At 37.9% G+C, this 27,278-nt stretch overlaps 1 long non-coding RNA gene and 1 pseudogene across 2 annotated transcripts; one reads left to right on the top strand and one right to left on the bottom strand.

The window, feature by feature from the left end:
• Nucleotides 1-87: 87 nt before the first annotated feature.
• On the top strand, nt 88-18,146 carry LOC148742683 (delta-1-pyrroline-5-carboxylate synthase-like; annotated as a pseudogene). Its single transcript, XR_016000477.1, has 14 exons — nt 88-295; nt 652-755; nt 2,535-2,692; nt 6,290-6,304; nt 8,661-8,882; nt 9,610-9,769; nt 10,395-10,433; nt 10,968-11,292; nt 11,618-11,767; nt 12,663-12,855; nt 13,412-13,533; nt 14,042-14,228; nt 14,831-14,926; nt 16,294-18,146. The product of XR_016000477.1 is annotated as a delta-1-pyrroline-5-carboxylate synthase-like (transcript).
• LOC148742682 (uncharacterized) lies at nt 16,946-26,984 on the bottom strand. Its single transcript, XR_016000478.1, has 4 exons — nt 26,785-26,984; nt 25,384-25,484; nt 20,984-21,120; nt 16,946-19,227 (listed from the first exon to the last, which is right to left on the bottom strand). It is a non-coding gene; the product is annotated as an uncharacterized LOC148742682 (long non-coding RNA).
• Nucleotides 26,985-27,278: the final 294 nt, after the last annotated feature.

Raw genomic sequence — 27,278 nt, 5'->3', positions numbered from 1 at the left:
TACTTTCAGTACTCAATCCAAGGCCGTGCGCCATTTTGAATGTGGTTGCTGGGAAACTGAGACGAGAGGAAGTCACGGCCAATCAGAAATAAGAAACTGCGTTCAGAGAAATCTTTGCTTTTCACTGGAAAATCTGGTATTTTGAAATCCAGGTTTCGGATTTTATTAGGGTGATTCCCTGGGTTTTGCACCGGGCAAGCTTTTCTGCGCATAACATTGTGACATCCAAGATGGCGGCCGTTCTCCCCGACCTCGAGGTGTGAATAAGAGATCGCTGCAATGGCGGCCGATCAAGGTAATGGCGTTGCGTGCACAACATTTCGGATAAATTAGGCACAATTTTACCCTATATCTTCAAATGTCTATGATAATCAAGGCACACGATAATATCTTTTTTCATTTCTTTATTTATTTCGGCAAAAATTGTGGCAAAGTAGCGACTGCTGGCTTTTCTATTCTACTCGCAATTTTGCGACTCCTCGGGAATAATGTCTAAGTCGCAAACATAAAAATTAAGTCACAAATGCGACTGTATTGGTCGCAATTTTGAGCCCTGAAAACAGTGTCTTTTTTTTATCATGAGCCTCATTATTACCTACAAGTACCTACTTAAGACATGTACTCAATATAAGCAATACTGTGTTCTTGTAGTGACAAGGCCTTACGAAGCAAGAGCATGTGCCGCTGTGGGACAGGGAGGATTGTTATCACTCTATGAAGCTATGTTTCAGCAGTATGGCCTGACATGCGAACAGGTATGTTTTAAGGACTATTGTAAGATATTAGTGAGGTTCATTTTGATCAAAATTCAAACTTTAAGTGGTATTAAGAGATTTTTACGGGGTGATCATGTGGAAAAAATCACAGAAGAAATAATGAGGAATCTCTAGTCACAGATATCACTATGAACTGTTAGTAGTTTTATGACAATTCCATGAATTTCTAGTGAAAAACCCATTAAGATAATTTCATGGCCCTTGAAAACTGCAAAATGAAAATTCATGGGGTTATTTTAAGCCTTGAATTTTCCATGAATGGGGGGAATTTTTTTCATGACCCATGAATTTTCTTTTAAGCCTACTTTCATGACCCATGAATTTCCCTTGAAAGTCACCAGAATGAATTTCATAACTCATTAATTTCTTTAAAAGCTTACTTCATGACCCATGAATCTCTTTAAAGTCTACTTTCACGACCCATTATAATTTCCCCTGAAAGTCACCTAAATAAATTCCATGACCCATTAATTTCCCTGGAAAGTCACCTAAATGAATTCCATGACCCATGAATTTATTTTAAGTCTACTTTCATGACCCATGAATTTCCCCTGAAAGTCACCAGAATGAATTCCATGACCCATGAATTTCTGTAAAAGCCTACTTTCGAGACCCATGAATCTCTTTAAAGTCTACTTTTATGACTTAATTATTAGTTTCCTCAGAAAGTCACCAGAATCAATTTCATGCCCCATGAATGGCAATCAAATAATTCCAAGAAATCCTCAATATCTTGAATGTATAGGTTTTAAGACATTAAGGAGTCATTTTAGAGGCTTAAGACTTTGGTTCACCAGAAGGTATGCTATACAAAATGTACCAAGAGATATACATAGTCATACACTGTACATGTATATATACGTTTATCATGAAATTTATTATTCAAATGAAGTTTTAGTAAATCTTAACATTAATAGGCATTTTTTCCTAAGGCATCAGTCAATTATGTTAATTGCAAATTGACACTCCTAGATTTGCTTTCTAACCTCAAAGGCCTCTTGGATTCCATAATCATAAAAGTTTTTATTGTGATGCAAAAAGTCTCATGTTGACAGATGTGCCAAAATCATAAAACATAAATATAATCATAAACATGGGAACGCTTCGGAATGTGCAGAATGGTGATCATCTGAGTATAATTATCTTATATTTCCTAAGGTGGTATCCATCTGTTTTAATAGTGAGGGTAAAACACATTTGAAGTCACATGCAAAGTTGTGATTGGTGCGCACACGGCTTGTGTTATTTCTTTCCTTTGCCGTGAACACGACTCGAGTCAGGGTTTCAAGTATTTGTTAATTTCCTCTGCAACTTTTGGCCACAAATCGTTCATTTGTAGTACATTCGATTCTACATACTCACCCCAGTCCCACTAATTTCTTTCTCAGAGTCAGTGTACTGTTATCACACATTTTCAAGCATGAGTGTTAGTGTCCTAGCAATACACTGTAGTTTGTATTTTTTTTTTGTTTTTAAATTTTTTAGCTTTATAGTTTTTTTATTTTTATTAATTTTTTTAATTTTTTAGGTGTAATATTTAGTTTATAATTTTTTTCAGTTTCAATTTTTCTGCTATTTGACTTTTTTGTTTTGTAGTTTTTAATTTTTTTTTTTCAGTGCCTGTTTCGAGGGGGGGTGGTAATTAGTGATATTATTGTTAAATTATCTGATTATCTTGTGTCTAAAACCTGTAAATGAGCTTGACAGCTAAGTGTTTTGTAACTAGAATTATTAAAATAAATTGATTGTGCTTTTCAGGTGCCTAAGCTGATAACAAAACAGGATGTTTCTGATAAATACTCACTGGATAAGTTGAGATTAACAGTGGAGGAGTTCATCTCTATGAACTGTATTCCATTATAAATGAGAACGATGTCGTAGCATTATCTCCAGGAGTGGATCTAGATCTGGCTGGGGTGAGTACAATCAAATCCATTTTACAGTTTATGGTTTGAATCTAAAATTGGCAACAAAATTGTTGACACATTGATCTTTTCAACCCCTAATTGCTTCAATTTTATGTCTTTTGCCCTCGCTAAGTTCACCATTTTGCCCCCCCCCCCCCAAAAAAAAAAAAAACCAAACAAAAAAACAATGTTGTATCGTGATATTGCATGAACATTTGGCTAACATTGAATGGAGGGGAGAGGGGGTGTGTTACTTGTTTAGAGTGCGATGGAAACAGGACTGTTACTCTTCACAAACATGATGTGTGAACTAATTTGAATGCTGATTGTAGGGGAAATATTAGATTGTGTATTCTGATTGTTAAGGTGAGGGTAGACTTGAGAAGCACAGTTGTAGGCAGTCAGGCCGACTGACATTTTGACAACCTTAGCAGAAGGTCATCTGATCATCAGAGTCCTTCTCAGGAATATATTCACCTGCATGATCACACTATACACTGTATCAAATCATCATCAATAATAATGCTCAAATAATCAAATATACTATAATTTGATTTGGATAGATATATATAATATTATGTACTTTCATGACTCATTGAAATGCCACTCACAGTTCAGACATTCAATTGAATTTCAAAATCAAGTGTGGCAGAGTTTGCCTTAAATAGGACGACAGGATTTTCTTGAGCACATAGATGGACTGCAACATCACTTAATAACATTATTTTTGTCTCTTTGATCAGTTACTTTTTATTTTACTTTAGGTGAAAACTATTGAACCTCCACAATCCTATTCTCTACTCTTCACAAATTTAAGAGGATTTCAGTTGAAGCAATTCCCTTAGTAGGGGCATATTTTTATCTGTAGAACTACAAGGAGAACACAAATCAAACCAGCAGTCATTTGAAATGATTTTGAGTTGAAATATTTTTTTATTAAGTTGAATTATTAATTTTATTATATTATTTTTTATCTTTAACAGTTATACTGTTACAGTAGCATATAGGAAGGTAAATGTAGCTGTTAGGTTACTGTATGTGCCTATGCTGTGCGAAATTCTCTCTCATTACTTAGCAGTAGACCACAATGTAATGGCAATCAGACAGCTGAGTGAAACACAAAATGGGGAATGAATTTTCTAAGAGAGTGAGAATTTGCCAAAAATGCTCCTTTTTAGTAAAACACTCACACAAACTGCTAGTCACAACAGGATTAGCATGAAGAAGCAGATAAACAATTTCTCCTTTTATGAAATGTACCATCAATTGGCCAAGATACTTCTAGGTTTCAATATTAAGTTTTTAAGAACAGGTTATTACAAGTTATCTGTCTGTCTCCTTTAATATGAAAAGTTAGTACTTGATCTTGCAGCTTTATGTGGTCTGTGAAATAATCTCTCCTCTTCATGATTCATAGCAAAGACTCTATTTCAATAAAAAATTCTTAATAAGCTCTTTAGTTTTTGTCTCCTAACTTTCAGAAGCTTCAAAAGGTTTTTTTATTATTTAATTCTGAGCTCTGAATTAGATTTGAAATTTGGTACAGTTGGTAGTTGTGACAAATTTCTGGCCTGCAAATTGTCAGGTGCACTTAAATGTTTAACTGCCATTTACAAATTCTTTCATTTTACACAATTTGCTGTGTTTGCCCTTTTGTTATGATCACTAATTCCAGCTCATTGTGTTATCAGTTATGTTTCTGCCTAGGAAATTTCCTGACTTGTTTATCATTTTGGAACATTCATGAAATGTTTTTTCGTCTGTTTTTCAAAACTATTTCAATATTACATAACTTGCTTTTCAAGTCAGAATAGTTTAGTTAACTACATTAGGTGGATGACATTAAAATAAGCAGCTCAAGAACCTTTTCACATCCACCCCAGGGAGGGTTATTTCCTGGCAAACTCAAGGGGGAATGGTGCTCTCAACATGCACAACTTCTGAAGAAAACCATTTGAAACAAAACGGAAATTTTCAGAATGGCAAGGACTTAGCCCACAAGCAGACCACCAATTTACAGGTGGTTCTGCCTGACTTTGCCAGTGGGACAAAGTAAGGTCTTAATGAGCAATGTGAGCTAATGAGAGGTCTGCAAGGGATCTAGCAATGATTGTCAGTGTCCCAATGGCATTGGCCAATTTGTCACTGTCTAAGTGTCCCAATGGCATTGGCCAATTTGTCACTGTCTAAGTGTCCCAATGGCATTGGCCAATTTGTCACTCTCTAAGTGTCCCAATGGCATTGGCCAATTTGTCACTCTCTAAGTGTCCCAATGGCATTGGCCAATTTGTCACTGTCTAAGTGTCCCAATGGCATTGGCCAATGTGCCACTGTCCATAAGAGTACATACAGTGCTGCTCACGCATTGATCGAGTCACGGACTGATAGAATCAATTTATTTGACATTAATATTGTGGTAAAACAAATTAATTGATAGTAGTTAAGTGTGGTCTGTACTCTTATCTACAACGATATTCCTTTTCACAGTGATCAAAATTTGTTGACAGCCCTGCATGTGCATCCACAACATTTTGACTTCTGTGATGACAAATAAGTGTACAGAACACACTAAACCACTGTCGATTTGTCAAGTAGATGGCTTGCCTTGCTCAAGACCTTAAACTTGCCCATGGTTGAAGAATGCTTGGCCACAGTGCTGATAACATGTCAGGGCCAGAGTGTTTGCAGGCTAGTGGGGTCTCTTCTGCCGTATGAGTGTTGATATCTGTTGGAACTACACAACACTGAGGTTAAATTGGTAGAAATCATTTGTGACCATTAAGCAGTGATTTCCCATGGGCATTTATTATATATTATGACATGTTTATAAAGCAGAAGATCATTGATTTCTGAAGAGAGCAGATAAAAGAGGTTTCAGTGTTAATTCCTGTTGGATATTATAGCAATTGGGATATGGTGAGCATAGGATGAAAGGCTGTGTCCTTTCCACTGGCTTAGTAGTAAAATGTCACTGTCTCTGGAGGGGTTGGGTGAGGGGGAAAGACAAGATGAAAAATTTCTAGATACACTCATCCATTGCTGTAGTTTCATTCAAGTTTTCTTTGGACTGTACATCTCTGATTTGTTTTTAGTGCAAGGGACAGTATGCACCAATATATCTTTCCACTTGATACCTCATATATAAGTTATTCTTCAGTCTTGTTTGGTGTCCATTATGCTCAAATTGCAAAAAGAGGCAGTGTGCACCACCCATCCACTTGATCCCAGTTGCATACATGTAACTTATTCTTCTAAGATTCTCCATGTACTGGAGGACTTGTTGGTAGCCATATAATGAAGTGGAACTGAAAATAATTTGACAGGGTTGTCAGAAAGCTGATGAGTAAGCTATGTGTACATTATTGTGGAATTGCCATGCCAAAGGAACCAAAGAAATTGTCCAATTGTATGAACAGAGTAGCCAGAAAACATGAAACTCGTCATCATAGACAACCTAAATAAAATTTTGTTAAACAGTTCAACTTAAGACAAAGTTTTATGTAGAATTTAGCTCAGTGAGAATGTAGTTAAAAGCTAGACAATGAACTTTTCTAACGCTGTCACTGTCTCCTTTCTTCACATGCACTATTCTTCCAACTTGATAAGATGGCCTGGGCACCGGTAAGTAACAACTTCAATCACAACTCCCTAATTCAGTCACTTAGCATCATTTAGAGAGGTTAGTTGGCACGAGAAGTTGTAGTTAACGTTAGTGAAGACAAAATGTTGAAACTTTACTTTCTGTTTCCCGGTTATTTTCAATTCCAAGAACCCTAAAAAATATGTTTTAATTTTAGCAGTTTCTTTAAACTTGAGAGGCCTAATAATTGAAGTTCAGCATGTACATGTTTATTTTATCGTCAAACTTTGAGAACATTACCTTTAATTTGTGGATCAGCGTGTGAAAAGTTAAATATATTATGCTCTGGCATATTGGAGATTGACCTAGTATTTTAGCATGTCATGCATTTTTTTGGCATTAACACATAGCTGCATTGTGTCAGCCTGATATTTTTAGCTTTTAACACTTTATTATTAATCCTAAGATCTAATTGCTAATTCTCTCCTCTAGCTGCTACACATTTCCTTGTAAATTAGTTACAAGAATTTGGTGTTAGATCACAATAACAAATTCTACTTAATAAGTTTTGAGTATTCTCTTAAACTGTTTGCTGGATATTATTGAATATTATTGGGAGAAGTTACATGTTGATCACTTCTTGGAGTTCAAGGGTCCACCAATTCTAAGCACAATTTATCACAATTTATCTTTAGTTTCCTTGGTGATTGTCTTTTGTCTGAATTAATCTCACTCATAGGATTGTTTGCTGTTCCTATCAATGTCTATGCTTATGTTGATTCCAAAGTCTTGTTGCATGCTTATTGTAAACAGTCATGCAAAATGCACAGAAAGCAGCCCAGTGAAAGTCTTGTTTATAATCTTAGTCAATGGAATTTTAGAAGAGATTAACAGATATCTTGTCCTTACAATATCAGTAAGCAAATTCTCCACACTGTTCACCAGTACGGTACTGACTAGGACAGTTTGTTGAACGATCAGTAGCTTCTGCAGTTGGTGATCATTTGCTTTATTCTCAGTACTGTAATGTTTGACTCAGCAGTCATATTGTAAGAAGAATTAGATGCTTGTCACCCGCAGGGTTAACCAGCATTCAGTGTTCATCAGATCGTAGGAGCTACAGACATTACTTATCAGTCAGAGAGTTTTTAGCTTGATGTGACGCTAAATTCTCAAATTCTCAACATCTATTTATCGGTAATCAAACGACATAGGATGCAATTTGGAATGAAAAAAACGCGTGGAAAACTTTTTACTGACAAAAACAAATTGTGCACTTTTTTGATCCAGCAAAGAGCCACTGACAAAATTTAGAGCAATCACTGTATCCTCAACATGACAGATACAAATCTGCAGGTGTTCTATGAAGCATGTAGGAATCTGGGTCATCCTCGGTGTAAAAACCTGACGAGGTTTTCTTTGTTTCATGAGGTATTGTTTTGCTGTACGCTATTGTTTATAATGTTTTGTTGTCTTTGTTTTACGTTTGAAGTTTTTGAATTTTGAAGTTTATTTATATATTCCTAAATACATAGCAGTTAAAAAACTGAATTGTGTATTTACTCACATAATATATAGAAGTAAAATTAAACTAATTTAGATATTAACTACTTAGTTATTAAAAAGTGTTCAATCGGCTAAAAAAGGAAAGCTAAAATGAGTTCGCTTTAAGACATGAGGAAATGATCAAACTTTTCTTAAAACGACTGTTTTTGAAGCGTTGTACATTAATAGGTCGCACACGCCTTAACAAGTAGGTAGTTTCATGTGCTGCTGGTATTAACTTTTGAAGACGGTGATTGTTGTCATTTACAATTTTGTCGAAAAGTGACTCACATATTTCGTCGTGATGGATGGCTAATTCTTTAAATGTCATAATATCCAAGGCCTCATGATAGCTATGACCAGGACAGATAATGGACATTGCTCTCTTCTGTACGTGTTCTAATTCTCTCATTAAATATTTAGGAAAACTATAGTGAAAAACCGGTATTGCATAGTCCATGATTGATCTAATACAACTGGAATAAAAGAGCCCTAGATCAGTGCGAGCAACCTTGGCTCTCTTAAGTTGAATCAAGAAATATAATCTCTTAGAGGCTTTTTTAACAATTTCATTAAGGGTACGTCACTCGTGAGCTTCACAGGTTTTTACACCGCGGATGAGCCAGGAATCTTAGCTTTAGATAAAATTTTACAGCAATTTTCAATTTTCTGCTGAAAGTAGTAGGGAATTTCTTTGGGGTTTTACTTAACTTTCCTCTGTGACTTCCTGATGTTACTGTAAATGAATAAATGAACGAACTATTAAGCTTCAACGTAAATGTGGATTTCATAATAACGTGACTGTTATTCCACTGTTCTTACAAAAGATTCGATTCTCGTTGTTTTCATCAGGTGATAAGTGTAAAGGACAAAGATAGTTTATCTTCCTTGCTATCAGTGGAACTGAAGGCAGATTTGCTGTTGATATTATCAGATGTACAGGGCATTTACAGCGGCCCTCCCGACTTGCCTGAGTCTCGCCTTCTAGACACATTCAGGCTAGCGAACGTCAGTAATATTGAATTTGGAGAAAAGTCACGTGTTGGCAGGGGAGGCATGGAGTCTAAAGTGAAGGTTTGTACTTCCAATAGTTAAAACAAGTTTGCAAAGAGTATGAAGGGGGAACTTTAGAAAATTGACCGTCCATGAGCGAGGATTGTCAGAGCACCGGATACTCTTAAGGGGAGGTCAGGTAAATTTTATTGGAACGCAACATTGAAATTCCCATTCGCAAGCGACGAGTTGTCATTCAAAAACATGGTGAAACAGCAGTCTTTTTGATTCTCAATAAAATCGCAAAAAAGCACAAACGAGAAAGATACTGAATCTTGAGGTAAACTTCAAGGCAGGCAGACAGATACGGAAATTTATATGTAGCCAAATCCTTTCAATTTTGGACTATCCGTACACAGCTACTTGTTTTCAATTATTCTCTGAGTACATTTTAGTTACCGTATGGCCTATAGTGCCGTTTTGAAAATTATCTGTAGTTTGAAAATATCTGTTTTCAGTGGAGAATTTTTTCGGATTAGTGTGGACGCAAGGCAGAACGATGACAGAAAGTCACAGCACGGTGGGAACGGGACTTTATGCTAAATTTAGTACGAGTCATAAATCGTGTTATGATTCCTTTACAAAGGCAAGTTTGCGTTTGAATCTTTGAGAAAGAGAGATCGAAACAGTTTCGCATGACGTGTCTTCTGCGATTTGCTCTCAGAGAAAAAGGCTTACAAAATAACGATGAATTATTTCAACTCTCGTAGCTTAACCATTTTATTTTTACCTTCTTATTACTCTTCAGGCTGCGGCCTGGGCACTAAAGAGCGATACGAGTGTACTTATAGCCAATGGTACCGGAAGTGATTACGTCATTCGTTAAGTTCTGGATAGCCGAACGGTTGGAGAATTCTTCACTATGGTCGACGAACCAGGGCCATCTGTAGAGAATCAGGCTGCGGCAGGTACGTCAGAATGTACCTTAGTCCATGTCGTCGTCATGTTGTAATTTACCTTATAGTGATTGGTTGGAAACTTATGGCAGCAGGCCAATCAGAGAGCGCTTTATATTAGATTGAAACTTGACTGCGATACTTTTATGTTTAGAATTCTCAAACTCTAATGGCTATCTGATACAGAGTTGATCTCGACCTTAACTTAAATATTCAGAAACACTGGAGGGACAGGATCCTGAAATCAAACAATTAAAGAGGAGATTGTGATGTCCACATAGGGTTCTGTGAAATTATTGATTTTAGATGCCAGATTGGGGGCAGTTTTGTAAAAATGCCATATCAGCGTTTTCATTCAGTGTGTATCGTGAACTAGATACCGAGTGTTTTAAGTGATTACAGTGTCTGGTTAAACCTTTCAGTAACTTCCCCCCCATCCACCCTCCCTTCTGAAAATTTGTGGTAACTCGCGTGTGATGATATACCGAGTGGTCCTGGTTGATCCTGTGACTGTAAATTTGCACCTTCTTCTCGGGATATACTAGTTTTATAGAATTGTTTGCTGTTATACTGTTTTTCTTTTTTTCTGCGTAAATGTGTCTTTCGGTTTCTTTTATTAATTCGCTTTTTTTCATAGCTCGCAAAAGGGGAAGAGCAAGCACTGACCGCTGACCAGGTACGGTTGTAGACTATTAAAAATGCTTAAGGCCGAACAGTTGTTTGCTATTAATTTAATTCCATGTTCAGGTCTAGCCTGCAGAGCAGGCGTAATCCTTTTGTGTTGTTCAGACGAACGGAGGCAAACGCGAGGCGAGCGTGAAGTAGCACGTTTCTCCCCTTGCACGCGACTGGCACTCCGCGCTTGTCTGGCGCTTACCTCCGTTCCACTGAAAAACGCCAAACAAATAATGTCTGTTCAGCAGGCTTCTTTGGACCATTTCAAATTATCCAGACTTATAGGCAAAAAAAATTAACGGAAAAGTTGTCGACGAGATGTTTGACCAAAATGACCCAAAATTCCCTTTGGTTGAGGGGTAGTGTTCGGTTTTTTCCCAACATCCTCTTTTTTTTGTGCCTCGGCCTAGGTTTGAAGCACGGCTTGAAGCTGAGTCTTCTCGCGCCTCATCTATCATTTCAACATTCAAACGTCACGCGCAGTACTACAGTTTAAATGACGCACCTTTGTTTTTCTTTTACGTGATTTGTCTAGCCGGCCAGAATCATTTACAAATTAGCCAACCTTCTTATCGAACGCAATGATCAAATTGTAGATGCTAACTTTAAAGATCTGGACTACGCTCGGTTTGAGAGACACTTAAGTTCCCTTATGATGGGCAGATTACTTTTGACACCGTTCGTCCAAACTTGGAAACCTGGCTCAGGGACTGAGACAGATTGCGGATTCCTCGCACAACATCTTGGGTCGTGTGCTAAAACGAACCAAAATCGCATATGGTTTAGAGCTGAAACAAGAAACTGTTCCAATTGGAGTGCTTCTTGTGACTTTTGGATCTTGCCCAGCTGCTCTAGTACAGGTACAGCTGTTGTACGTTTAAATGTTTCTCATCTTTTTCCTTACAAAGTATTGTAAGATTTAGAAGTTGACTTACCTGGTATTTAGATATGAAAAGTATTTGTTCGTTCGTTCGTTTTGTTTTGTTTTGTTTTGCTTTTTCTTTTTCTGTGTGTTCCTGTTGACTTGCATCTTGATCCAAAGTAAACTGAAAACATAAAAATCCTGCTTTTGTAAAACCCAGGGATCTCGAGCCTTACCCATGGAAAACGAAAGGGATATTTTTCCTCTGGTTTTGTTTGTTCATGTATTTGTCTTTTCATAAGCTAGAATTTTTTTTCTCCAAGGCCGCCTCTTTAGCCATCAGCACATGCAACGGTTTGCTTTTGAATGGTGGTAAAGAAGCTTATCACAGCAATAGATGTCTTCACAGTCTTGTTGCAGAGACTTTGTCCATTTACGTTCCCCCCTCCCCCCCCCCCCAAGTTGTTAGTTTGGTAAGTTTTGTGACGGTGCTTAGGCTGATTAGCTGACACTAATCCATCATCCTTGCTGTTTTTTTCGCCTCAACAGACGTCAGTAAATGTGTACAATTTTTACTGTCATTTGTAGAAGAGTCAAATAATTTCGAGATAGTAAACCGGCACTGCAATAACTTTTTCTAAAGGATTAAGACATTAAACGAGCCCTTTTAAACTTTTCATACATCAATTTTCTGCTCTCAATTTAAACTTTCTATTGACTACCATTGACTGACTTCCTCGCAGCCATTGACTTTGATTCAGAGTTTTACTACCTTGCAATTCACTTCGCACACTGAATGTGGACTAATTAGGTTTCAGTAGGTCTTTGATGCTGTCAATAATTACTCAGGGATGAACTTCGCAACTCTTTTGCTTTCCAAAACATGAATAAGCAAAGTGGGTACCCTGTTCCAGAAGTTCTCTCAGACCGCTTTTCGATTGGGTGTCGTAAAAACAAAACTCAAGTTATCGCAAGGAGCCAATGACGGGTCAAATCAAAAAAGCAAACGGCTGAGTGACCATTCGCCTCTGGTTGTAGTTTTGCATCTGATTGGTCGAGGAAATGGTACGAGTTTTTTCGGACCAATGACAAGGCGCAGTAAATTAAACTAAGATGACGACAATTCCGAATTTGTTTTCACACTTAAGTGGAAATTTCTCTAATAAATGAAGCGCGATGGTACGAAGAGCGTTGAATTGGGAAGGTTTCGCGTCTACCCTTCCCAAGCCTCCTCTCCCTTCTCACCGGCGATCATTTCTCATAGAAGCCGTGCCACAGATCTGTGATCGAACTCTGTGAGCCGATCACACCCGTGTCAGTCCTGTAGTCTTTATATACTGACTGTGTAAATGTTATTCTTACTGTTAGGTCAGTACTCGAGAAGAGGTAAATCATCTTAATCAGTTGGATAAATACGTGGATGTAATCATCCTTCGAGGCTCCAGTGAGATGATTGAGCGCATTCAGACAGAGCAAAGAAATTCCTGTTCTTGGCATGCTTAGGGAATTTGCCACGTGTATGTCGATAAAGATGCAGATCTTGAAATGGCCACAAAGATTGGTGAGCATTATATAACTCATTATTGTACCTCGTGCTTGGTGAAAAAGCGTTTCATTGCCGATTTTGCTCGATTTTTAATTGGAAGTAGTAATAACCCGCAGTTGCATTCGTTGCGCTTAACTTCGCTCTCTGATTGGTCCAGAAAACTTGCAGCATTCTTCCAACCAATCATCCTTGATTCGGGTGCGATTAACGCGACAAGAACCCGCATTCTGCAATCTTCAGGGATAACTTCCTTGATACTACTTGTGGTGCTTGTGTGGGGATCAACTTTACCACATGGTTTTACTTACTTGAAGGATCGTGAAATACGAAAATTTTGGCTTTTTTTCCCAAAAACCATTTGATAACTCCCGCTATTCAACTAGATGTTTAAACGCGGGTAATATCTTTAAACCAAGCCGTTCTTCAATGGCTTTCCGTTCTGGCTTAATGATTGCCGAGACAAACATTTCGTTGTGGGTGATCATGCTCGTACGGTACGTCTGTTAAACTTGATTTTTTGGCATCGATCGTCTGTATTTTGGTTGCAGTATACTCTATTCTTCCTTTGTAGTAATGGATTCCAAATGTGACTACCCTGCAGCTTGCAATACTATGGAGACCCTTTTAGTCCACAGGGATCTTGTTCGGTCACAATTTCTGGAACACATGCTAAAAGCTCTCAGGGAAAAAGGAGTAAGTCGTTAACCTTTACACTATAACATCAGAATGCGCTTTTTCCATATTGCTCTCTATGCTTTGGGTGATGAAAAATGAATGTGCGAGAGAAATTCGCTTCTAAGAAATTTTAGAGCGTTACTTTTCAACTGTTATGAATTTTTGTGTTATTTTGCGCAATTGAATTTATGTTGTTTTTGTTTTTTCTTTTTTTTTTCATCGCTCTATGCGTTTTAAGCGTCAAAATCACGAAATTTGACAAAACTATGAAAACACAGCTTTGAGTGAAATTGAAGAGCGAAGCTGTTTTATTATTATTATTATTATTTTTTTATTATTATTTTTTTCAATCAGTACGCTTTTTTTGTCCGTCGCTAACCTACGTAAGTTCGCTCATTACTCATGCTGGACAAAATGTGCGTCCTTCTTATTAAGACCATCAACTCACCAACTGACTCCGTTTGCTAATTTTGTTCTCATTTCTCGTATTAATTTTATTTGTTTGTTTAATTGATTTTCTTTTAAGGTAATAGTTCACGCCGTACTCAAGTTGGTTAAGACTTTACCGCTGGCTCCGGCTCTGGCCAAGACTACGAAGAAAGAATACAGCGAGTTAGAGTGAACAGTGGAAGTAGTCAGAACTACAGAGGAAGCCATTGATCGCATCCATCAATTTGGAAGCTCTCACGCTGATGTCATTATCACCGATAATGGTAAGAATATATTACTTAATCTCTCCGTAATCAGGGTTCTTTTCAGCTCTGTTTTTATCGCAATGATTTCGCGGAGCTATGACAGTGTGATGAAGATTATATCAGTGTTTTTGGTAATTCTCGTGATATTAAGGAGCTATTAACCGAGTGAGGGTGGCTATGCAGCGAGGTGAATATCCACCGCTAGCTACATGTAAGACACATTAGTCTTTCAATGTTAACGCCATTTTAATTTGTCGCATATGTTGACTAAGCGTTTGCTAAAGTTTTCATTATAACAATTCAACGTCCGTTTGTTTCCAGTATGGGGAATTTCTTTCAATGATTCTAAGGTCCATTTTTGGAGGTCATTTCTGTTTGCCATTATCTCTACACTGTGATGTTTCGTATGTTTGTTTGTATGTTTGTTTGTAAAATCCTTAAAGAGAACCGACGTAAGCTGCGCAACGCAGAAAAATATAGACAACTTACTTATATTTTCCAAGTTTCTATGTTATACTACATATTGCTCAGTTGAAAAATTTGTAAGCCGCGCAAGATGCATTTATGGTTTGCGTTGTGCCGATTACTAAAAGCCCCTTATCCAAATATTTTATTTTTAGAGGGGACTGCTGATCACTTTCTCAAAGCTGTGGATAGTCCGTGTGTCTTCCATAACACAAGCACTAGATTTTCCGATGGGTATCCCTTTGGCCTGGGTAAGTATGAAATAGTGTGCTTAGCTATTACAGGAACACAATTGCCGTTAATTAAGTAAAATAAAAGATTCAGTTCGTGGAGCGCAAAATTGATTAATGACCCGATGGGAGGAGAAATTTGCTTCGGTTCCAGTAACAAGGGTTCTAGTTATGATTGTGAAGGGTTAAAAGATTATGCCAAAGGGAAATAAAAATCTTGTCGAATTTTCGGGAGGCTTGAAGCAAAAAAAATGTAACCTGCGACGATCCGTAATTGGTAAAAAGGGCTACTGTTGCTCATACATATCAGAGGTCCGGGAAACAGGTTGCAGGCGCGCAACCACGGCAGTTATGGGATTGGATTTCTTATTTTGGGACCGTAATGACGATGACATCTTCCATTCCCAGTGTTCTTCGTGTAGCGTGGCACCTTTCGTACTCTTTTTATGTAATCATTTGGAATTTAGAAGCTTGTAAACCTTTAACTTCTATCATTGACTCGGGGCCCGTTTCTCGAAGGCACAGTGATATTTACGGGCCGGTAAAGCTGTTCTGTTTTTGCGGCTACTGTTTTCTATATGAGGAATATGTTGTTATACAATGTGGGGTTTCAGAAGATTTGTAAATTGTGCACTAAAACTATCAGCTAAAGGAACAAAATGTACTGGTTAGAGTGCCAGAACCTGCGAATCTATTCTCTAAATTTTGATTGTAAAATATGGCTTCGGCCTGTTCAGTTAATGGGACTTTCAGAAAACGGGCCCCAGAATTTCTCCCTAGGGAATTATTTATTGATCCAATACCAAATTCTCCGAACTAGTTTCATACTATTTGTATGGCTGCCTGTGAGGAGAATTGCTAATTAGATACGTATAGGTAGGATTTTTCAAAGGCGGTGGGAAGAGGGATAGGGAAGGTGTCACGAATTTCCGCGCTCTTATGTGAAATGGCTCATACTACGTATTTGCGCGTTTGCCGCGGCATGCAAGCGGCGAGAATGACGAACAAGTGGAGTATCTAGCCACGGAAAACATATTATGCCATGACGATTTGGATTTGGGCAGTTTTCCAAAAGTGATTCTGAAGATTTGAGTGTTGTTGACCTGAAAAGATCGTTTTCCAAAGGGAGGGAAAATTATGCGCGCATCGGGACTCCTACCTTCCAGGTACACCCGTGAGTCCATTAGAACCTTGAAACCCCGGTATAGCTCCAGTGCTTTGGTCGGGGATGCACTTTTCCCGTTTTTCTATCTGTTGATTATCGTGGGTTTTCTTGCCCTGCGGAGGAGCATAGTGTGTCGCGGAACTTGCTATAGGTAGCGGGGATGGGAATTCATCGAGTCCTTCAAAGGTACAGGATACTAAATAAACACCATTATTTTATTTAGGTGCTAAAGTAGGTATCAGCACGGGTCGTATCCATGCCCGGGGTCCTGTGGGTGTGGAAGGATTACTGACCGCTAGATGAGTAATAACTGGCCAGGGACACACAGTGGATGACTTTGCTGATGGAGGCCTGCTCAAATATCTTCACGAGACCCTCCCGATTGAAGGCACTCCTCAGGATTCTATTGACGAAGAAATGACTTCGGATAATGGCGACAGCGAAGTAATACAGAAATAATTACGTAATGCTACACGTGTGCCTCAGTTTGCGCACAGTACTCGTTAAACGAGTCAATGTTATACTTTTGATGAGCGTATGTTTTGAAACGTCCCGCCCAAGAACGTCTTATGTTGAATTAATTTAACTATTGCTCTCATGCTTGTATCTCAGTTATCCGTTTTTGTTATCCAACTACAATCCGTAGAGTACAAATAACGCCAAAGACGAGTACAAATATCATGCGGTATTTGTACACCAGAGAACCGGTTAGACAGGTTTTCTCGCATCGTGCAAGCGAAGAATTGGATTAAAGTTACGGGAAAAAAGATGGCGGACAATTTGAATCATATTTCAGACGACGAAGAGTCGAAATGGATGGCAAATATAGATTTAAGTTTATTAGTTGAATCGAACGAAGAAAAAAAAGGTAGACGACCAGGAAACTTTTTCATTTATTGAAGAAAATAGAAACAGTAACACGACAACGCGTCAATTCCGTCCCACCTCCTGAACTAACAGTTTCGCGGGTTGAATAATAAATAACTCATTAGACGTTTGGTTGTGTAGTATCGCTGAGTATTTTTACTAAATACGGCACAACTCGTTAAAATACTCAGCAATAGTACACAACGAAACGTCTAATAAGATATATATATATATATATCCTATTGCTAGACACTGTAAAAATATCATTGACAAGGAACTTTTTTCTCTGTGGATAGCTAAAAGCGGAACCCCATTTTTAAGAAAATAGGAATATTTAAAACTGTTTGGTTGGCTTTGCGTTCGACTTAACGCAATCTTGATACCTTGTTTCCGTTCTTGTGCTCCATGCTCAAGCGATACTGATGAATATACCGTAATAATAACTGTACGTCGACTCCAATAGTTGACTGTCACGTTCTCAGGACAGACTATGCAAAGCAGAAAACCTGACTCTTGATTAAGGATACAAAACTGTACGAGAGTTTTCGTGATAATAATAGTTGTTATATTGGTATTACCGAGATGTTGCTGTCAACCCCGAGAAAGCAAGATATTGGTTTACTTCGTAATTCGGTTCTTAAGTCAATCCCGTGCATTTTCCACGATTGTCCGCGGAGGAAAGGGGCAGCTGAAAAGTCCCTGGTCCTCATGCCTGTTACAAGAACATGCACAGTTTGAAAATAGTTCTTAAAGCAGACTCTTTGTGTGTTCGGGGGGAGGGGGGAGAGATAGGATCTGTGCAATCAGTTCTGACATGTGGAAAATGCATAGGACACAACTCTGCTATTTTAGTACGGTTATCGTTATCAGGCACAATGAGAATTACATGAAAATAATTAATAAATAAAACGGAACCGAATCGTTGAGACAGAATCGTTACGACATCAATGGGTTCTCTGCATCTTTTATTTTATATCTGCCCCTTCGCCCTCCCTTCCCCTCCCCACGTACAAAACAAAGATCTGGTCGGCTTGCTGACAAGTATTATTATTAACAGAGTTTCAACTAGCCGTAGCGTATTGTAACGTGAATGGTATTTTCTCTTGCGAAATACTATTTATTAACAGTTTTATCACCGATGAAGGAGACAGGTTCTACGTAACAGAGACTGAATAATGTAACATTCAGAATAAAACCCAATGAAGCAAATACGTTTGATAAGTTCCTTTCTTAGTTGGTGCATATTCGCTCACGTTTAAACCAATCGTGTTCAAGCAAAATTATATGATGGATTAACTATCTGAACGGATCTTGGACATCACTGTCCGCCTGTTATCCTTTTTTTCGAGAGGTAACAATCATAGTCACGTCATTTGCAGCCTGGAGACGAAAGATTCCGGTAGCCCAGCCAAAGATAATACGGTTCTTCACTGCAGTGTCAGTACGCTTTCCCCTATTCTCTCCCAGATCAGAACATGTGGACCGCTATGTAAAATGATATATGCTATGTAATGATTATAGATTTATTCTTCAGTTTAAACTTATCTTACGCTTGTGCATAGAAGCCAAATGTTCATATTTTTTCTTAATTAAGGTCGACATAGTTCGAAGATGATACTGATCGTATAAAAAGTCATAAGGTCATAAAAAAGTCATAAAGTCAAAAAAGTCATAAAACTCGATTTTTAAAAATTGTTTACTTTCATCTTTACATAATTGTTGATCACGCCCTTCAAACTGCCATACACCTAGCCTCGGTCGGATGATGAAGTAGAATTATTGCGTCTCACTATGAGCCACACGTTGGTAAGTATTCCTTCGCTCTTTGTCTCGCACTAATTAAACGAAACAAAAGAGCAAGGACTGGAACCAACTTGCCCCGTGATAGTGGAACATGTAACCACTGGACCTTACCACGTAGTTTCAACTGTAGCACTGTTGTCGAGAATGCTCCCGTTTGCAATGATGATCCACGACAAATCTCATAGTATATTTGAATCACGCTTTTAATCACGAAGAGAATCTGCAAGTCACAGTTCTCAGTACATCCATGTGTTGAGTCATGAGTTAAGTCCCGAATGAATGGAGAAACTTAAGCTCTACTCTTACATAGAAAAATGATATCCTGTAATTCTAGAACGGGTTTGTCACTCAATCCTGACTTAACAAAGACAACGCGCTATTTCCGACACTGTATCATTCTGTGAGAGTCCTAGGAGTCTTGTTCCTCTTTGTCTATATCTTCCTGTGTAGTAGGTGATGCCCATGGCTGGGGTTCTCCTAAACAAAGCTGTGTGAAGAAAATTACGGCGATAACATAAACAATAAGTGTGATCCAAAACACTATCCTCCAATCTTTTTGTGTCTACATGAGAAAAACAATTACAGCCTTTAAGCTTGCGGAATGGACTATCACTGTAAACAGTCGAATGCACAGGGCAGAAAAAGAGCAGATTCAGTTTCGAAACAAAGCATGCGGGGTTGGTTCCTTGAGGTCCTTCTTATACCAGTCTACTTACTTTGTTTGAAGTAACAAATCATGCTATTAAACAACAACAAACATATGAAACATATGTGTGAACTGCGGTTATGAGACGTATATGAGAACGATCCTTCGCAGTAAAGCACTATTTGAGCAATAGTGAAAATCAGACCTGAAAAAAATTTCAGGCCTGTACGGGATTCGAACCACTGACCTCTGCGATACTAGTGCAGCGCTCTACCAATTGAGCTAACAAGCCAACTGGGAGCAGGCCATCAAATTAATTCGGTATAAACCCGTAGATGATAAATCAAACAACAAACATATGAAACATATGTGTGAACTGCGGTTATGAGACGTATTTGTTGACAGTTGGCTTGTTAGCTCAATTGGTAGAGCGCTGCACTAGTATCGCAGAGGTCAGTGGTTCGAATCCCGTACAGGCCTGAAATTTTTTTCAGGTCTGATTTTCACTATTGCTCAAATAGTGCTTTACTGCGAAGGATCGTTCTCATATACGTCTCATAACCGCAGTTCACACATATGTTTCATATGTTTGTTGTTGTTTGATTTATCATCTACGGGTTTATATCGAATTAATTTGATGGCCTGCTCCCAGTTGGCTTGTTAGCTCAATTGGTAGAGCGCTGCACTAGTATCGCAGAGGTCAGTGGTTCGAATCCCGTACAGGCCTGAAATTTTTTTCAGGTCTGATTTTCACTATTGCTCAAATAGTGCTTTACTGCGAAGGATCGTTCTCATATACAAATCATGCTATTTGAGGGCTTATAAATCCATGAGCTGATGCAAAGGGTGGGGCAATGTCCAAATGATTGACAGCGTAACCAATAGCATTTAAACCAGAAAATTCAACACCCAACACCAGGAATATAACACTTGTTCTCCTTAGCCAAGTATAGCCTGTTGTCACTATAAATATTCCAGCTAATAAACCTATGGACAGAATCGGAGAAGATTCATCTTTAAGTGAATCTTGAAGTAAAAATTTCATCCACCATCAAGTGAGGTTTACGCCTGGCTCGCACACATCCCTCCACATACGCTCAGACTATAAGTTTTGAAAATTTGAAAAGTTTGTTTTGACTTAAGTGGAACGCCATAGATTGGCGCGCGCGAAATACCACTAAAACGATTCTACAATAAAAAATACTTTTCATTTATTTTCTCAAGTCAGAACAAGAAACTCACAATTCATCGAAAGCATTACTTATTTTCTCTTTTTTTCACTGTTGTCACTTTTTTTTTTTTTGCAACAAAAGCGAAGAATGTTCGTTTCTGTTTTTGTGAAATAAAGGCGTACAAGAAAACCAGAGCCGGATGGCTTTTTCCCGACCGGCTCACGGCAACCCGTCCAGCCCTGCACACGTCAGCTTTTGGTACACTTTTCTATGGGATTGCGCGAGCGGGGCCAGACGGGTCATACGATAATTTTACTAATCTCCGCGAAAAAGACGATCATACGTGAGCCTTAACAGAATCATAGTTTATGCTACTGGCCTTAGCGATTGCTAAGTACTTACAGATATCCAAATGTAAGTATTACCTGCCCCGTAGAAAATTTTCCTTATTGTACCAACTTTACAAATCTTGTATCTCATGAGCATATCAGCTGTTATTCTCCCTACTGTACCTAGAATGGCTTTAAACAAATACGGACAATTTGCTAGGAATCCGGCCAGTCTGAAAGGAGAAAAAAGTTGACATTGTCTTTGCGTCGGCAGGTGAATTCACAACTTTTATGTACATCCTAAAAAAAGCATACGTCTCTTTGGTGGTTTTGATAATGTTTTGTTCGTTTAGCTTTTCATATCTTAGTCTTGCCTAATTTCTATCAGAATTTACTTTAAGGAGATGTGGAGAAAAGGTTACTGGTAAGGCTCATTTTTTCAGCGTCTCGAGTTGGCCCACCTGACCACGACAAACAATGTGGCAATTAGAGAAAAAAAAGCAAATTTAAAAACTGCCAGGGAGCTGGATTAAATCAAAGTCATCAACAATGGATAGTTCTCATTTGACTTTAAACTATGGGTTTTAATGACCTTAATCACAAAACAATGCTCTCAAAAACAAATATCTGACAGAGTAATGGTAGCAAATTTTAAAATGTGGACTATTTCAGCGATATTCCCTCGTCATAGATCTAACAGAGGGTAAATTAATGCTCAAGACTTCGTGTAAACTTTTCAAAACTCGCCACAGTTGCTTGCCTAACTCTGGAGAATCATAAGGAAAAATTAAGTAATGGTAAACACCACCGCGTACACTATTGAGTTATGGATGCACGCGGGAGGTTGCTAAGCACGAAAGAAGCGTAAGAGTCGCTCGAGGCGACAGCCGAGAGCGACTCTAGCTTCTTTAGTGCTTAGCAAACCTCCCGCGTGCATCCATAACTCAATAGTGTACGCTGTGGTGTTTACCATTTGTTTTATAACATAACATTAACACATTGTAGCTAAAGAGTTCCCTTTTATTTAACAAATCTTACGTGACCAGAAAAAAACAAGCGCGCGCGGAAAAATAGTCTGCATTTGCTCAGGTCAGCAGCGTACACCCATGGGCAAATGGGGGACGCTAAATTGACCAATCAGAGCGCGCGCTTTACTTTGGTTATGTTATAATGCTTATTGTTTGACTTTGCCGCAGATGCCTGATCCAGTAAGGTGACAGTTTTGATGACAGTTTAATGACATATTACAATATTACAAGAAATGTGCACTGTCCGCAGTTAGTAAAGGCTAGTCGAGGCGGGCAGTGTTTAATACATATATCAAAAAATATAAAATAAAAAAGATTTACAGAGGAAGAGATTCAAAATTCTAGAAAAATTACAACTCAGGGCAGGAAACTTTCTTTTCAATTCACTTGTCCCTTCAGACAAGTATAGTGTGTATTTTACTTGTCCGGACCACAAAACTGCTTGTCCCAAAAAATCGGCAACAGCAATTTAGGGTTTAAAAAATACTCTTTTATTTCAACCATGCCCCAGTTAAGTGGAAATCAATGGCGACGCTGAGTGAAGAAATCAAATACACAGCTTGCACAAAAAGAAAAGAAAGTTCATTTCCTAGGCTCTTAGTTGTAAAATACAGGAAAAAATGATTTATTATTTATCCAAAGTCAGGCAACGTTAGAGCTCTACAACTTAGACCTAGTTTATACGTCGCTTCAGTCGAATTTAATTCAGACCAATTTAATTCCATTAAATTCGTCGTCCCTTCGACGTAAACCGTGGCGTAGTTTTATGCGTCGAAATCAATACGGTTGAATTTAACTCTCTTCCCAAATGCAGTGCCTCGGGTCGCTGCGGGCTCGCAAAAATAAATTGAGAAAATACATTAAGAAAATGTATGCATTTCATTCCACGCGGCGCTAGTGGGACGTTAAAGCAGAAGACGCGTTATCGCTATTTTATCCGTCTTACCAAGACGGATAAAACGTCAAGGACGAATTTAATTTACCAGACGAATTTAATTCGTTTTAGACGTCGCACTATCGTCAAATTTTATTGCTTGTGGAACCCTGAATTAAATTCGACTGTAGCGCGACGTATAAGCTAGACCTTACTTGTCTAACCGCACAACTTCGATCCTCTTTTTCCTTGTCCGAATGGAAAAGCTACCCGTCTCGGACATTCGGACGAGTAAAGTTTCCTGCCCTGCAACTACATTAATACATTTAAGATAAGGCAAGAAAACAGAACAGGCTGGGGTCTTATAGTTCTGCTATTAAAGTAGACAAATCAATATAATCGTCATATTTTTCGAGTCTCTGGAGGAGGAAATCATGAATTTTACTCTTAAAATTGTATTTTGATAGGGTCCAAATTACATAAAACAACTTCGTGTCCTATAATAATTATGTGGTTGCCATGACACCAACACATGAGAATTGTAACAGTGAGAAACAGTGATAAGAGTTTCCATCAGAAGGTCAACCAGCAAAACTAACATGTATTGTAAATAGTAAAGGAGACAAAACACTATTAGATATGGTGTTAATGCTAAAGTAATCTAAAATTGTGGACAGAGAAACTAAGTTGAGGTAACAGCTAAATGCAAGCTTGGTGTTTGTCTAAGCCTGTGTATAACTGTACAGCATGTATATGTCACACCATTTTGACCCCTACTTCATTCTTCAATGTTATTTTATAAGTGACTGTGGTTTTTTTTTTTCTTGGATAACATTGATGCTAATGTACATGTACTGTAGATTAGTTTTATTCACATTATAGTGACTTTTGACCCCAAAATGCACAAGTACTTTGCTGAAAACAATACCATTAATACTCAGTGTAACAGTATAAGACTGCTGGTTTAATTAATAGTACGAGCATATACAGCTTTGTAAGGGGTTTTAGGAGGGCTTATAAACAAAGGGCCTTACAAACACAATGTATATATCTAAGGAGCTTAAATTTAGCAGAGCAGAAACACTTTGATACAAGCTGTGGCAGCACTCATCAAAATATGTTGTACTTTTGAGAAATTGAATTCATTTCATTACATTTGGAACATAATTAAATTAAAGCTTAACAACTTGAACAAATTAAGCTGGATTGTAACAAAAAAGTAGTTCAGACTTTCAGCTTGAAGCTCATCTTTTCTCTTTTTTATTAAAATTTTAATGTTGAATTCGAAGCAGTGATCAGGCTTCCAGTTTTGTTATGATTAAAACAAGAAAAAACCATATAATTTTATCTCAGCCAGTAAGAAGTACATCATTATGAAATAACAACCTTGACCACGCTTTGTAATGGCAATTATGATCTGCCTGGACAATTAAATGCTACAAATGCTGTATTTACTGACGCAAATAATGATCTCTTTTTTTTAAATGGCCAGAGCAGCAGCTGTTTGTGAACCGCTCGACGTGGTTTTCGCGAGTTGTTGTTTTGCGGCAAAATTACAGAGTTGATTTTGAAATTGGCCATTTCTTACCTCTTAATTGTGTTTTTTATTTTCTTGAGATCTCAAGACACAATAATAGCATTCGAAAGATACATTTTTAAAAGCGAAGACAGATACGACTCAGTTTTACTTCCATTAAACAGAATAGACAGCATTCTTGTCTTCTGACTGCTGTCATCAAACTATTCGATTCCGAGAACACCTTCGCAAAAACCAGTCGCCAGACACTTTATCTACCTAATCATTCTAAGCAGTGTCAACGAACGCTGTTCATTTCTACTTGTTCATTCCTCTTTTTCTCATCACCCGGTTCCCACCTAGCGTTTAAGCTCCATTTTCTGCATATAAACACACACAACACACGATTCTCCCATTCGCTCTGAGGAAGGGCTAATGCTCCAAATGTCAGCTTTTTAACTCTTTTAGGGTGGTGGCCAATTTATAATTTCAACTTAGTTGATAAAACCAAATTACCAAGTTACCACAACTGACGCAGCACCCCAGTTTCTTTAGAAACTTACCCCTTTTATTCCTTAATTTTCACGTTTAGAAAACAGAGGAGAAAGTATGTTGAAGTCATACATGTTTTTACTCAGAGTGTTTGGAAGGTGTACTTAGTAAGCTCAAATAACAAATTGTAGAGAAAGCATGATAATTTTTTGCTCAGGTTGACCGAGGACAATAAAAAACAGAACACTTAACTGTCCAAGATAAACACAGGTGCATGATGTTGTCATTAGTAAGCTTGGAAAGAAATTACTGAAGGACCCAATTTTGTTTATGAATTCAGTTGCAGCCTAAGCAGACATGCGAGTCATTAAGTTAGTTGTTAAACACACATCATCAGGTTTTTTTAATTGTTGTTTAACTGCAGCTACAACTGAAAATCATTTCTACAGCTGACTACATGTATACTCTTTCATCACCAATTCAGAAAGAGTTATTTGAGGCTTGATGCTCATGACGATGTTAAGGATTTCCTAAATTTTGAAAGGAATTAATAAAGAAATGATCTCTTATAAGATGTTAAACTTACTTGAACCCTTTTCAAATGGTTCCAAAGGTTGTACTTCATAGAAATCACAGACAAGTGCAGCCAAATCATCTACTCTTCATCAACTTACATTGTGTCATCTGCTACAAAAAACAATAAAAACAAAACTAAACAAAAACAAAAACACACGAGGGAAATCAATTCAATTTTTCATATCCTTATCAGCAAATTTGACTGATTAACTGTTGTTCAGTTATCACAGAAGATATAATTTTCTTGAAGCAAATTTGACCTGCAGATGAAATTCAAGGAAAGAAACGATCCTCATAAGTAGACTGTAATTCATATAATCATTATAAGCAATTGCAGAAAAAAAACCAGAAAACAATCAGGCTTTGAAAGGATTCGAACCCCTGCCTCCAAGATACTAGTTAAGCAGCTAGTCTACAAACAACTGTCAGCTACAAAGCCACATGTTACTAGGCAAAATTTTGATGCAAATATAATCAAGATTTTCAATAAATAATCAATTTGAGCTTCAGGTGAAAATTAAGCGACAAAAGTTGTGCTGTATTTTGACGAGCCCGTAGGGCAAGTCAAAATACAAACAATGAGTAAAAACTACTCACGATACTAAACAAAAAAAAACATCTAAAAAGAGATTTATTATCCAACATGCTAAATTGTTATTTCAGTGTGAGAGAATTTTGCAGATATTTCTGGAGTACAAATATCGCGTGATATTTGCACTTGTCTTGCACGTTATTTGTACACTTCAAAACACAATTGGATAGTAAAGATATCTTATGAGACGTTTTTGTGTAGTATATTGCTGAGTATTTTTCCGAGTTGTGCTGTATTTTGACTAGCCCATAGGGCGAGTGAAATACAAACAACGACTAAAAATGCTCAGTGATACTACACAACAAAACGTCTAATAAGAGATTATTATCCAACACGCCAAATTTTTAATTCTGTGCGGGCGAATTTCGCGGATATTTCTGAAGTACAAATATCGCGTGATATCTGTACTCGTCTCGCGCGTTACTTGTACTCTACGGAGCACAATTAGATAATAAACGTATATCATACTGAAGGACCAAACAACTCATTTTATCGATTTCTCGCCTCACTTCATGACCGATACTGAGAGAGGTTAAATGACTTTGCACTATATTTCGATGGAACAATTTAGAATGTTTAAAATAACCGCCTAGCTTTCGTGGTGTTTGTTGTGACTAACAAAAAGCAAAACGAAAATATCAAAAGGTTGGTCATGATTGAGTTAGGTAAGTGGACTGGAGGTCATTGTTTTGTCCACCAATCCATTGCTTGGTGATCAGTTCTTTCAACATTTGTTAAAGGATAAGTACGCAGTGGTCCTAATAAGATATATGTCATAGACATTGAATAAGTTGAAAGTCTTGTTATTAGACCTCTCACCTGTCGAAGTATAAATTCGAATTTTCGTCCAGGAGGGTTTGAAGTTACCTCCCACATCCGATGTACAGAGTGAAGAGGAGAATATTCTTTTTTTAGAAAAGGTTGTCAAATGTAACATTGCTGTCGAAACCAACCGTCCTGACTATACAGTGCGACATCAATACTTTCAGCATTCAATCCACAGCCGTCCGCCATTTTGAATGAGGTTGCTCGGAAACTGAGTCGAGAGGAAGTCATGGCCAATCAGAAATAAGAAACCGCGTTCAAAGAAATCTTTGCTTTTCATTGGAAAATCCGGATTTTGGAAATCCAGATTTCGGATTTTAGGGTGATTCCCTCGTTTTGCACTGGGCAACCTTTTCTGCTCATGACATTGCGACATCGAAGATGGCGGCCGTTCTTCCCGCTAGCGTGAAAAGAACAGACAAGGGACACTTTGGCGTAGTAAAAGCTTTTATTCGTAATAAGAATGCCTCAAATCGGCTGACACTTCC

This window comes from Stylophora pistillata, chromosome 1 (genome assembly GCF_964205215.1).
Source record: "Stylophora pistillata chromosome 1, jaStyPist1.2, whole genome shotgun sequence".
In the NCBI taxonomy this organism is placed as follows: Eukaryota; Metazoa; Cnidaria; class Anthozoa; order Scleractinia; family Pocilloporidae; genus Stylophora; species Stylophora pistillata.
Note: the sequence above shows the minus strand (reverse complement) of the source record. Positions and strands in the feature narration are given on the sequence as shown.